The 13,104-nt window shown below is 41.7% G+C and overlaps 1 protein-coding gene across 6 annotated transcripts in view; it reads left to right on the forward strand.

The window, feature by feature from the left end:
* The window catches only part of LOC111271531 (trypsin-1), a 31,309-nt gene that overhangs the window by 13,845 nt on the left and 4,360 nt on the right, over positions 1–13,104 (forward strand). Inside the window, exon 1 of one of the 6 annotated variants that reach the window (XM_022852400.2) lies at positions 959–1,230. The exons of 4 other annotated variants lie outside the window; for them this stretch is intronic. The gene's annotated coding sequence lies outside the window, so the exon portion shown is untranslated. Of the gene's footprint in view, positions 1–958; positions 1,231–11,948; positions 12,401–13,104 lie in introns of those variants that run through there. One more of the 6 variants, XM_086972951.1, reaches the window with a different exon arrangement.

The raw sequence follows: 13,104 nt of genomic DNA on the forward strand, positions 1-13,104 counted from the left end.
AGATGTCACATAGAGGTGCTCAGTCTGCTCCTCTGACTCCGTCAGTTAACCCAGCAAGAAATCGTATTGAGTACAACTAATGATAGTGATCCAATTGTAACCAATGAAAAGCACTCATTTACTATTAATTTAATGCTAATATTATTCCCTTGTATTCTCTACGGGCAACAGTAAATACGGGCAAAGAAAATACAATCATTCAGGCGTTTCTAATATTGATGGTGAGGTGGAAAGGTTCATTTGGTGATTTTTACAGCCAAAGGAATTGTGAGTGATGAAGTGCTATCCAGATTCATTATTAACACATTTTCCACTACCGGTCATTGCGACCAAGTGCTCTAAGGGATCGCGAGAGCTTCGAAGTCGACGATCTTGGAATCTACAGTCCCTCCCTGAACTGTGGAGTCTAATTTTCTTTTAAGCGATTAAGCTCGCCTTCATTTCCGCTGGAAATCGAGTTCCGTCTCAGAAGTACGGCAATTATGATAACCCCAACAAAATTCTTTAGAAAAATCAAGATAAAAATGGCGCTGCCTGGGTTCCAAAGACTGTCGAGCTCTGAGGTCGACTCTGTTCGACTCGTTCAGGCACAACTTGATAAGTACGAATTATTCATTGACCATATAACCTCTATTGTATACTAGCATTGCAACAGATCTTTCCGAAACTACTATGAAGACGAAGTGGTGTCTTACGCTATATGAGTCACTTAAGTGCCTGTTGAAACAAGGTAGCTTCAGCGGCTTAGATAGATAAACAGAAAGATTTCAAGTCCTTATTTCTTTGAAAATCACATGCTATCTATATGCTTTATGGCTAACTGCTAGGAAGCCTGTCGTCAACTGACAGAGCACTACAAGAATACATTATAAAAAATGTAGTAATATCTAAAAGAGACTTGTCAGCTTATCCGGTAAATGCTTGCCTCATATTAGCCAATGAATATATGGTTTGCGCCCAACCTATGGAGACGTTTAATCAAAATAGACGACAAAAACGCTGTTTAGATCCCTTACAGCGTGAACGGATCAGTCTGGTTTCAGCATCGGCGCTTTAAGGTACCTGTTTAAGTAGAAATATGTTCATTCCTGGATTTAATTATGTAAACGGTGGACTATTTCCTATTGCTGCAGTGGTTCGAGTGAAAGACTCAGGTACAGGCAGTGTTCGTACGAACCCGCAACAACCGTTCCTAAGGCTACCGCCTGCATGCTACATGTCTTCATAGAGGTATAGTATACATTTACGAATATCCATACTAATGTCTGCATTCGTTATTATCACCTTTTTGTTGTTGCTATTAAATCAAATCAACACACGGTCGCAAATTGGGACTGGGCACTTGGAATTGTGCAACAATGGCGGAAACGTCAACACTGCCAGTATAGATCTTTATCGAGAAGTACTTGATGCAAGTAAACGCACATATATAAATGTTTGTAACATGTTGTAATGTATGTACTGCCCATAGTCCTTCCACATTTAACTCCTACAATTCATTCAAACCGCTGCTTTGACCCAAAAGCTTGGGGTTAAAATATAGGAATATTCATTGATTTTGTCCTATTTTGTTCGTTTATTTATTCAGTATCAATTATTTTATTGCGAAGATATAACCAATCAAAATTAAATACCTGAAAAAGCTTGGCGCAGCGAGCCGATTTCGATCCCGCCGAGCTGAGTCGTAGGGGAACGTTGTGTGTTAAAACAATGCATCTTCGATGGGGGGTTGTGTATGTTGGGGATTTTCTAATTCCCTTAAGTTTTTAGCGCTATTATGTAAACTATTAACAATGAAATGCTTCAATGAACGAACATCTTTAGAGAAGCCCAACTCAAATAGAAAATATCCCTGTTCAAAAAAAAAAAGCAACACGAAAAAATTACGTACAACAAATCAGATTTGTCCTTTTGTCCTAATTTTATATATGCTACAACCAAATGTTTCCATAAGTGGCAAAGTAAAAGTTTTTTTTAGTTTGCCACAAGACAAACACGAGACAGTTTGAGATGGACTGCAAATACGGGATTGAATCTGTAAATTTTCAGGCGGAAGCTCCGTCTGTATGAACTGTAACAGCTGTGGGAATTATGTTCAGTTTTAACATAAAGTATTGACCGCTGTCAAACATAAGAGCAATAACTAGTTGTGAATTGAATAAGAATAGGCTTCGTATAGTTCAGGTGTCGCACCTACCGTGTGGTCAGGTACCGTGTCGCACCTAAAAGTATATGGCAATACAAGGTTCGTTGAAGTACTGCGAACAATTAAAGTTCCATGGTTCAACTCACTTAGCAAAAGTCGCACACTCCTGATACGAACCATTAAAGACGGTGGTAATATTGTATTAACTAATGTTAAAATATAATACATGTTTTGCCGATGCTTAAAAGCATGACCGCTAATTTGACGGCTATATAATAACATTTCCACTTTTGTAGTTGGTTTCTATACTTGTTATTGTTGTGGCCCCTACACCCGTGACTTCGAACGCAATATGTTGCTGCGAAAACGGCAAAACTTACCAACTCACCATAATTTGTCTTTTCTGTGTACTTCAACAATTTTACGTTTCGTGAAGCAACGAAACTTCATGCGACCTATCTCAAACTATGAGCTACTATATTTAAACGACGAGTACGTTTATAATGCATTATATAAATAGCAGCTTGAGATGAAATACAACTAAATTCATTGAATTCCTGTCGATTTCTCATCTGGACTCTTTCGTACAATATCGACAGAGGAAACAAAGTAGAAGAAGGCACTACGATCGACATAAGGTCTATATGTATTTCCAATTGACTCGATACTATGAAATTCCGTTACTATCCGCGATGCTACGATTAACCGGAAGACCATAATGCAAGTCTGACAATTTACTCTCGCGACCCTATTTTTATTAAGGACTTGCTTTTTTTCCCTGCTATGATCAATAGCGGATAGGCAAAAGAGAATAACGGGCCGTTCGTGTCATTCCAACATATGCATGTAGCTTAAATAATCCTAGTAGAAAAGCTTGAAGCGGACGAAGGTCTAGATAAGCGTTATCATCTATTTCTTCGTGAATAGACAGCAATCGGTGTGATCAACTTATTCAACAGAGTATTACCTCTAATTCAGTGGCGACCTTTATCCTTCCGGAAAGAAGTCTATGAGATGAAGGTTTAATCTGCGCGAGAACGGTGTCCAACGCAATATCCAGTGGTGTACCCGAGCGTAGTACTTTAGGCATGCTTTTCCAATCTTCATTACGACAACAACGTCCCGTACGACTTTAAAACAGTTTCAAAGGAACATTTGTTACGTTGTACAGTAGATTCGAATACTGAATAAACGAATAAAAACTAGATAGCTCTACGGAGTAAGTACTGCAAACTCCAGTACTGCTAGGATGATGACCCAGCCAATGTCTACTGTTCATGTGGGCAGACGAAGTAGGCAGAGGCGCATTCATTGGCTGTACGACGCTGAGATCGGCATCTATTAATTGGAAAACATACAAACGTGCAAAGTTGACCCTTCAGTTGATAACTGCCTCAGATTCGAATTGTAGCATTTCTCGCATAGGAGAGGTCATAAAGATCTCGGCGAACTTAGCACCGATGCAGCCTGCTGTCTTTTTTCGTTTCCGATATAAATGAAATCGAACAGCGAACTTCGTTGATGATAAGCCACAGCCTATCAACTACTGATGCTTGCAGAGGAAAAAACAGATCACAGCGTAACAATGTCGCTGGTGACACTGTCTTGATTCGGTGATCAGTAGCAATCATATCGTATAGATAAATGCAAATAATCAGTAACAAATACGACAATGCCATAAATATTAGAATGTCATAAGTACGGCAAACGTCATTTTGTAAACTGTGTATGACTTCTGCTGTGGAACTTTTCGCTTTTTCTTTACGGTAAGATTATTTCGATCAGACGGTGAATGGTCGTGAGCTGATTTCAACAGGTCAGTGAAGACGAGCAGCCGCGCGCATCGAAATCGCTCTGAAATATTACCGATAACTGAATATGGAGTGACAAGTGGTCGATGTAATGAAACGCAACGCGCTTTGGCCATGACTGATGGCAATCTTCTGCTGACGGAGCTTTTTATTAATCTGATTGATTCTCGCCTGAAAAAGACTCTTTACCATCATCTTACTTCGGGCGTAAATTCTGGATGAATAACTGCTTCTATTAGTAGTCACTGCAATAATTCGTCTATGTCAGCGACTGGGGTCCAATATAGTTATCTAGGGAGTCTATTGACGGGAAATTTGCCAAGTGCTCCGGTTGATGCAAGACTTTCAAGTGTTGGGCGCCTTATCTGTGGGTTGGAATCTACCCGTTCAAGTGCTTTACCGTAACGATGTTCGACTTGGGCATACGCAGCTGCGAAGTAGGTGACGTTAAGTATTCGGAGGCTTTTAACGACCTCCAACGAAAGATCCCGAAGAACAGCTTCTGTATGAACTGAAAAATCGGGTGCCATTTTTAGGCGTGCACCGAAATGCCGGACGGACGCGCCTTCAATTGTTGTTAATACTACGAGTCCATCAGGTGGCGCCACTGGCGATGCTGCGACATCTGAGCGTATAGCTTGTTCTATATCGAATGCGACCAAATATTAGGCGTTTGAGGAAGAAGAGTGAAAAGGGGAAAATGCCGTTCGACTACTCGATGTTCAATAGAGATATACATTTCGCTACCAGAACAGGAATACATCCAGAGACGCTTGGATTGCACCAGGAGCTTGCCTCGATTGGCCGAATAGTTCTCGCCATTTTGCATTGTAGGAGAAATCTTCGCTTGATTTAAAGTAAGGCGTGGTCAGATATCGAGGCTATGCGATTGCGCAAGCACGTGTATATATATATTTGCCCCGTGAGTGTGGTATATACTAAGTTTGATTCATGCGTGTAAACCATAGCTAAATCTTAGCTCTGAGTGGTGTTTTGGTTAGGCTCATACTAACTGCGTTCCGATGGTTACCGTCTGAACTGTGGAGGGCAGCCGATCTACAACATGCATTAACACGCGTGTGTGTCTCTCTCGTTAGTAGACGCCAGGGCTCAAAAACCTTAATTTTGAACATTTTTTGTATTTCGGCTATATCAAGTGGCGACAAATACAATATTATAATTACGGTACAGCAGCAGCGGTGAGATGGCTTGCTCACAAAGATGCCTGAAACAGCCAAGACGCCGATAATTTATCGATGTTATGACGGACGGAGCGCAGTGCTGCTCAACGGACCTGGAACCCTTCTCCGTAGTTCTCCTATAATATCGTCTAAAAATCTCTTTTTTATACACTGAAATTGATGAGAAATGATTCTTTGAAACTAACTATCACTCATACAGGCGACACCGCTATATATGGATTGCACTGTCTGACGTACGTAGGTAGCAGGCCCCCTCACGCGAGGGACCACAGCAACTTTGGACATATCGCTTAGTATAATTTTCTATTGATAACATTTAAAAAAACGCACTGGCTATTTGGCATAAAGGGTGGCTTTTGGCGCTTAATACAGTTATAACATAATCCTATAGGTTCCGCATCTATTTTCCATTGTCTTACACAAATGAGCGTTATGACATCTAACAGTATCGACTGTATAATCGGATGTTTCATACGAAAAAAAAAAACACAGATATCTCCACTTTTTATCTGATTTATATTATTTTTTTGACAAATGACCGGCATTGTCATTATGTTACGATTAAGAAATTACTGCATATTTTAGTCTTCTCACTGGTCAGCGTTTCTGTTTCCCTTTTGACAATTATTATTCATACCTATGTACATAGATTTGTGTGTTAACATTGAAGTATCACAACATGGTCAGTTATTATTTCAACCGTTCTTATGACTCCGCGATGGACATGGCGTCTAGCCACACACAATATCGAAACTGGGTTTCATAGACGAAGGGTAGTGGCACTGTTTCTTAATATAGTAATAGTAATTATAATAGCATACTCCACACAATATCTGTACTGTGTAGGGTTATGCTAGACCTTCGTATTCCAATTGGCCTTCATGCTTTTTACCACCTTTTGAACAGAACGTGGTTGTTGCAGGTATATTATCGTACCGAAGTGGCCTGCAGCTCTGTTCGACTCGGATATAACCAGATGGTGTATTTACAATGGCGTAGATAGTTTCAGTCGCCATTGTTGCGGATTTAATGCTGGTGAAGAACTTGTGAGGGTCAAAATAACTTAGGCCAGCACCTACCAAATCGTGATGATTGAGGTCAACGTTGACATTTTGCTCCAAAAGACAGCAACTACCACTCGCCAGAATACGAATTTGAATGGCCGCAGAATGTTTTCAACACTTCTGTGCTTCGTCAGTCTGCCACAGCATACGGAAAATATCTTCAGAAGGGCGCATTAAAAATGTTTTGCTTATTAGTCCCATAACAGCTAGATTGTATAATAAGGACTTGTCCTTGGGTGTAAAAACAGGGTCTCTGGATGGTTGCAATCTCTTATTGGCAAGATATAATCAAAGCCTGGGAAAAACAAGTGCCAGAGTCTTGGTTGAGCTATTACATTACTGACTAGATTTTACGCGGCATCATTTAGTTCTTGCGTGGCGGACATTGCGGTCCTGCAAACGCTGCAACGTTTTTTTCACAATATGTCCCCTAGGTTAATGGTTGTCTTATTTACTGAAGCACAATTCAACGGAAAAATGCGTATCTATATTAAACTTTTAATGTGAGCAAGTTTCTACTTTCATTCATGGTTGATCAAGCGTCGTAGAATTAACCAACATGATTAATTTTGTCTGAACAGAAATGCAAAGGTCTTCATGGTTCTCTCCTGTGTCTACAGTTCCAACTGTAAAATCGAAATATAACTTTGAAAATTTACAAATGCATATAATTCTGTCTGTAATAATATAGACGCAATTCAATTTCGATTGTTGCCATACTCAAAAACGATCAATTTTATCATGCAGTATCTACCAATTGCATAACAACCTGTGACACAATAATCTCTGATCGACAGAATCCCATTTAAAAACATTCCTTTAATAGCGGTAGCGAATCCAAAACAACTAAAGCATGATGTAGATGTTCTTACTAGCTTACGTCCGGCTAGCCAGGTGTAACTTCTGAAGTTTTTCAGCGACTTCCTAAATTTCTGAATTTTTAAAAATTAAAACCTAGAAAATAGCTTGCACTTACGTCGTACCCAGTATGGACTTTTACGGCCAGGCCCAGTAAAGCTTTGTGTGACTACTACGTTCGGTCTTTCTTTCTCTTTTAATAAGAGCTCCGAGGAACTGAGTGAATGCTTCGTCGCTCTCGTTGAATAGTCCCTTTACGTGTGCGGTCCCAGGTCGCCCCCCGCAGACAGGCAAACGAGTGGGCAATTGTAATTAGACGGCGCCGTCCGCCGGCATGGGTTCGTAGCCGCTTTGCCGCCACAATTGAGCCACCACCACCACACCTGCTACATTTGGCTACCTGTTAGATATATCTGCCAGCTTCGGGAGCTAGCGGCGGCCGCACAAAGTAAATAAATATTATATGATCGTCGCTTGCATTGAACAATAGGTAAGTAGGTAAACAGACCGACTGGGGGATAGATGGCCGAGCGAAGCAAGCCAGTAAGTTCGGGTAAGGAGGACAGAGAAGACAACGAACAAGGTCTCCTCATAGAAGAGCAAACACAATAATGGAAGAATACACACCTAATAACATGCTAGTAATAACAATACCATAATAAGTCGTCCTCTTACGAGACGCTCCTAATTTTACTTGTGACGCGGCTGGTCTGCTGCTGTTTCCATTCTAAGAATATTTAGCGAGTTACTTCAAGGTAGTGACAAGCCGGCACAGACAATCCCTGGAGTCGTTCCTAGTGGTACGATGGCAGGTGCGGCAGTTGCAGGGAAAGGACTCGTAGCGCCGAGTGGGAAGAGGGCCTGAAAGAACCAACAGCGAAGGAATTTCACTAGAGGGATTTATCTGGTAATTCCGTAAGTACGGACTGCTTCGGGAGCACTAGCATAGGTAAACGCAGAGAAAACAACCCTTCTCAATCAGAGATTTGTGCCTTTGATCCCAGTCAGTGAATTGCAAATGGAGATGGGTTGGCGGACATTGGCGGCAGCTGGTTACGTAAGCGTGTAACTATCGCTGAGCTTTTGTTCATACTCCTTGGAGCTAACATGGATAACACGCCGTTTACTCTTATAGTATAAGCGTGGGGTAAACGAGCGGTAATAGAAACGTTGCTAATTTTATTTGTTGTGATAGAATTAATTATTACTTCTTAATTTGTCACAGGCGAATTTCAAGGCGTTTTGTTAGATTTTATAAGAAAAAAAACCTGATCTAAATTGCACGGCTTTTGGTTCTTTTGACGAATCCTAACAAGGGCAACGCCATTCATTATGACAAATTCGGGTGATTCGGGCTTATGCCGGGAAGTGACAGGCTTGTGAAGGCATATAGTATCGTGTAAGAGTCGCTCAAACTGTAAGAGGTGCGAGAAGTCGAGATAATAATACACACATTATTTCCCTATATGTCATAGATTAGTGGCGAGCAGTGCGGCTTCTTCGTAAATGCTAACTAGCAGAAGAGATTATTGACAACTGGGCATCTTTAAACAGTAGCTTTTGCCTGAGTATTTTCAGTTGGACGAGTATCTGTTCGAACATCGCCAGAGAAGAGCTCTGCTGCGTCGTCATCTAAGTATATTTGTTAACACTTGCCCATCGTTTAGCTCTATTAATTGTAATATACCGTTATACGCTGCGCTATATCCTCGAGTATACATTTTATTTACAATAGTTGGTTATATATAAACAGAAACCCGCAGCCTAACATGTCTATATCTGTGCTACATGCCTGCGCCAGAGAACCGTCTAGTTGTTTTCTAGCCGACCTGAATAGCGTCGGCCTCGTCTGGTAACATTGTACACATCCTAATATTTTTAGTTTTACTAGGTACTGCCGTTAAGTATTGCTTTTTAAGGGGTGATCCGCACAAAACGAAACACCTGTGAGCCTTGTTTCGGACCTAGAACAGTTTACATATCCCTAGGTTCAGCATTTCAATACCTTATTACTGCATCGTCATGGGATATTATTTGCAACGTAAGCAACGGAAAATGATCTATATCGCTTCATTGAAATAGGAACATGTTGCGGAAAAAATGGAGGACTCTAGCTAACAGCGGAGTCTGTTGATGTTATTTTACTTAGTTAAGCATACCGGTTCCACACGCGTATAACAAATTTTAGGGAAATATTTATTTCTGTTACAAGGAAAACGGTTACACAGGTAAGGGATAATTTTTACGGGGTTAGTTTTACGGGGGTGTTGATTTATTTCTTGATTTTCCTTTGTATTTCGCAAAGCTTTGTCCAGCATCCGTATTTTGTTCGCTGTAGCTATGTAAGGACCCAGCATATCTACCTATGACTGAAAGATTTCCTGCTATAGGGCAAATAGTGAACCAATCTGTATCCCTTCATTGTTACCGAATCCCGCGAGTAAAAAGTGATTGCTTGTATTCCTTTTAATTACAACTACGCCACTGTTTTCCGTAATCCATCGGTTACAAATCTTGCAGGTGGTCGGACTAATTATCACCATAACAGTTGTAATAAAAAAATATCGATAGATTAGATAGACCGCCGCGTTAGACGACAATCTTCTCTGTACAGTAACTTCTACAACAATAATTGGTCACGTTTAGCTTAATCTCCAATTAATAACAATTTAGATTTGAATCTTGCCGCCTCGCTTACTGCAATATACCTGTATACAGAGACAGACACGCTCATACAGCCGCAAGCATATGAACGAAAAGAGCAGTATTGAAATTAGTAATAACAACAAAATAAAGTTTGTACACATCCATGTATATATAAACATTTATCTACGTATAATTTATATGTATATTTAGCTGTTATATAACTCGTGAGAAATGTATAAACAGATTCGTCGATTTATTCCTGATACGTCACGCGAATCGTTGTGTCCGTGCTGCTGTTAAAACTGCGTATTATCATTAGCGTACTACCGGCTACCAACCACCTCTTACTGCGGTTCTGCAGTGGCGGTATCTATCTAGCGAAATGGCGCGCGTTTTTTTCCACGTCTTCATAAGGGGCGCGCGCCGAAAGGAAGTGGCGGTTGCGGCAACAGGTGCATTGGCAAGCTGGATTTCAGCACACGAATGTTGATCATCATCATAATGGTAGTCGTAGTCGGAGAGAGCAAAAAAGAGCTTCGTCCTTTTTTATTGTTGCGGCGAAGAAGACCACATCAAAGTTCATTGCTTGTACTTGCTTCTATAATGATGCTTCAGGGGGCGAAAGGTAACGCCATGCCTTGCTACTTTCATTACCCTTGTTGCCCTATGAATTTGTGTGCAGCGTCCAGGAGGTACAGAGTGGCGTGCTGAGTCGCGCCTTGCGCCCACAAAAACGACGACACATAAAGCGACGCTCTGCTCGGCTCAGATCAGTGGCTTTGCTGTCGATCCATCGTTAGCAATAATCGCTTCGCGAATTCGACCGTCAGCCGCGCGTGTTTCAGTTAAAGTCGTTTCGTTCGATCAAAACCAACTGCAGCACCAAATGCGGCTGGCTTTCCCGTGTCGTCGCCACTGCTTGTTCGTTGAAAGCCTGTATACGAAAGGATGGGCCAAGCCAAGCTTAACACACTTTGTCATGGATTTTTACATGGAGTTGTACGCTGCATAGCGCGCCCGGCGGAGGTGCCATTGGTGGACGGTCATTGGTCCCATTGATGGCCCGTGCGATGGTGACCGTCTCTTTGTTGCTTATGGCAACCGAAACGGTAGCAACAACGCTTCCGTTGTGACGCGGCATAACGTCTTGCGGTGGCGTAGTTGTCGTTTTTTTTTCTCTCTTAAACATCAACATTTGTTTTTGCGTCGAGCCGTCGCCCATGAGGCATCGGTGGGGTTCGCGACCGCAATCGCGGCAAGTACAAATCAACACTTTCACGGTCATCATCATCGACATGGTCTGAGCAGTCAGCTAAACAAAGCCGAACAGCAGTAATGACGAAGGTCACTTCGTTCCTTTTTAATACTCTCCGTCTGTTCCTAGAGCTAGCACAATTATTATGTATGCTTATTTGTTCGACCCTTGCCATCGGCTGCTCTAACTTATCACTTAACTTGATCATACTTTTAACCGAAGTTGGTCGCAGCGGCTTCAACTACTGTATACAATGATCTTGGTTCATGTGTCTTAGAGTTGTTTTACTGATGTTGATGTATACGTTACTAATTTTCCTTCGAGTTCCTTCTTGAAACGCCAAACGACCAATTCAGCTAAATGAAGCCGTTCAGTACTGCTTGATGTTGTGGGCTATGTCGTGGCTACGCTAAAATACGTGACGCCGAACAATATATGTCATTGTTAGAAACGACCGATAGCGAGGCCGTAAGCAATTTATGATCATCGAAATATATTATTACGTGTATAATAAATACAATAGTTTCTTGAGAACGTTTGTGCCTGTCGACAATGGCGGCACGCTATGCGATCAGAGCGAGATCCACGAGGAGTCTAGCTTTCGCTTGTGCTTCTTCTGCTATTACTAGCGAAAAGGGGTAAAAAAAGGTCGATGAAACTTACGAAGGCATTCGCCGCCAGTAATGCTATAGTAATGGGTATTTTTTGGTTTGGCCAATGAATATCTATTTTTACGCAGTGTTGATCTCTCAAACAATTACTGTTTTTATTGTTATTGGCGTCTGCTCTGTTTCAAGTTCTGGCGACGGCGTCTGTAGACGCTAGCGGTAAACGCAACAGCAGCGTCAGCGATTCTTACGACACGGCAGCGATTAGGCTGTGGTAATCTTACCGAAGGGCATCGTCGGGTCACCGCCTTGGGGGGGGGGGGGGCGAGCTTTTACAACTTTTGCTCTTGGTGCTTTTTCCTCCACTACTTTGTCCTTATTAACAGGTACTACGCGACATGCACTCCGGGCGCGGCGTTTGGCAGTTGCAACGATAGCAGTCCCAATGGCCATCGGGTGCCCATCATCGATATTTGTGGCAACGAGGCAGACGCTCGCTGGGCATAAACCTCAGCCCGGTGGAGCCGAAAGAAATTGAACGGGACTGTGAACGTCTAGATCATCCAACGGATGACCGCTTACCGATTGTAAACATGGTGGCAAGTACGAGGCAGCGACTGTTGATCGTCGACATGTTACATAGTGTATCTATAGTAAGACAGACATTCGCTTCAATCGGAGCTGTGACGAAGACGGTGTTTTGATTGGAACGAGCCGACTACCGCGTCACTGCACCCGTTCTCGAACTAAGAGTCCGGTTGGGAGTTTCCACAATGGAAAAACGAGTTGAAACCTGCTCTTCTTACTACGGTAGAAGAACGAACATTTTACATAATTACATTGAACAGTAACCATATTAGCAGTTATTCTAGTCAAGAAATCAGCGGCTTGTCTAATTTGGAGCTGTTAGGTATTTAGACTAGCTTTTCAGGGGCGGATTAAGATCAGCAGGAGAGATGTTGTCGATTGTTTGATCGCACTGATTCATTTCAGTGTGTATGCTTGTGCCAATTCATACAAACTATGTCTTACTCCAAATATATAACTCTTAAAAATACATAAGTTCGGAAGGTTTACAGAAAAAAAAAAAAAAAAGGTAGGCTGACCCTTGACCATCAAAGCAATACGTGCTTCAGTTATAGTGGAAGGCAGTTTTTTTTTAACTGCAATGCTGACTTTATTCCATCCTTTATATTTTATTATTGTGAAAGGAGAGGGGTTGCACCACCGACAACTTACGGTGGCTCTCTGAAATTTGCAATTTACGAGTCTTGCATAAGATACCACTTTTCAAAAAGCGCAAACTTCACTAGCATTATCTTAATGTCATTCTTTATATCTATGTTCGACTGCGGTAGCAACAAACACCCATTACTGGCACTGGAACTTACACCGATGTTACAACTTATTCGCCAATAGTTTCGAACTTCGCACACAAGGCTATTGTGTCAGCTTTGTTATAAAGCCGGAAACAATAAAACGGAATAGGCTGAAACTGATAATATTACTAGATG

This window comes from Varroa jacobsoni, unplaced genomic scaffold (assembly GCF_002532875.2).
Source record: "Varroa jacobsoni isolate VJ856 unplaced genomic scaffold, vjacob_1.0 contig00739, whole genome shotgun sequence".
Classification (NCBI taxonomy): Eukaryota; Metazoa; Arthropoda; class Arachnida; order Mesostigmata; family Varroidae; genus Varroa; species Varroa jacobsoni.